This window comes from Aplysia californica, unplaced genomic scaffold, assembly GCF_000002075.1.
Source record: "Aplysia californica isolate F4 #8 unplaced genomic scaffold, AplCal3.0 scaffold00744, whole genome shotgun sequence".
Classification (NCBI taxonomy): Eukaryota; Metazoa; Mollusca; class Gastropoda; order Aplysiida; family Aplysiidae; genus Aplysia; species Aplysia californica.
The window spans coordinates 286,259-287,765 of record NW_004798014.1 but is presented as its reverse complement, the minus strand read 5'-3'; positions in this window follow the sequence as shown (position 1 = coordinate 287,765).

Here is a 1,507-nt window from a genome sequence, read left to right as displayed (position 1 = left end):
CCCCCCAATCTCAAGTGGAAGGGACCTCATTGTATGTATCGTGACAGAAATGCAATAGTGTTGGCCCTGAGAAAGATGTTGTTTAATTATGTATCGTCACCGTTCATAGAAGGGGTGGGTGGAGGGTGCCACTGGTAGGTCCTACATTTACTGCCAGATTTTCTTCTGTTTAGCCAGGTTTGGGTGTTGAGAGGTTGCTGAAATAGATGGGAACAAATGGGGGGGTTTTCTTGTCTTTTGTTTGATCACTGTTTTGTGGATTCTCCGAGTTTTGTTTCAGCCGATTTGACTGTTTTAGATTCCTCTGTATACATGGGAGAGGAGTAGATCTTATTTAGGTGGTTGGCGGGTGCTCTGGTGTGGTCTGCTCCTTCTTTCTTAGTAAACATCTATCATTCTTCTTATCTCTCCTCCTTGTTTTTTTATGTTTGTTACTCTCTTGTAACAGCTCTCATCTTTGGCACTTATAGGACCTTATCGTGTTTACAAATGCCGTAAAACTCTTCCTAAACTTAAAGTCCTACTGTGCTGATGTGTTCAAATTGAGTGTTCATGTATATTGTAGGGGTTTATTTTTTTGTATAGGATTTACACCAACGCTGGGGGATGTGGTGGTTCATACCCATGGTTTGACTGTACCACCATAGCTCTCCGAAAGATCTTTTTTCTAAAGCTGTTTTAGCGGGTGGTTGGCGGGTGATATAGTGTGGTTTGCTCCCCCTCTCCTATCCAACATATGTCGTCTTTATTTGTCCCCCTCCTTTTGTTGTTGGTTTTCTCTCCAGTAACTTCTCTGATTTCAGACTTTTATAATGTGAGCTAATTGTGTGTTGTAAATGCCGTAAAACTCTGAGTAGAAAAGTTGTTTTGCCACTCCCTACTGTGGAGCTGTTTCTTTGTCAGAAGACGCTCAGAAATGTGAACTTCCTGATGTTCTCAATTGTCCGTGTCAAGCACAGAGGAAAGGATGCTGTTCTTATTGTAATAACTCTGTTTGCTTTTCAGCAATAAACGGAACATTGTGTTTGAGGGGAATTTGTTTCGCTAACGTCAACGTGTCCCTTTTTTATACTGCTTCCTCTTTTTTTCTCTCTTGTTTTATCTGTGAAATTGATTACTTTTGTGAACTGAAATGCTGTCAAGTTCAAATTAAAATTCTCTTTGACTTTGACTGTAGAACTTCTTCTTTTCACAAGCCGAGAACACAAAATTTGACTTTCCTGTTTGATGGAGAATGAGCGGCCGTTGTCAGCCCTCGGGGAAAAAACGTGCTCGGAGAACTTTTCCCATTTCTTTAGCAAAAATATCTCCTGTGCTGAAAAAAAAAAGTTTTAAAAAAAGATCAAAACTTACTGTATTTTTAATATTGTTCTCACTTTGCCACAAATATCTGTCTCTGTCGCTATTGCTGGTTGGCAAAAATAGTGGAAAGAAGTCTTAGTTTTTCTGAAAATTTGGTCGTATTCAATGATTTGAGTTGTGACTTGGGAAGATGGGGAGGGGGGGG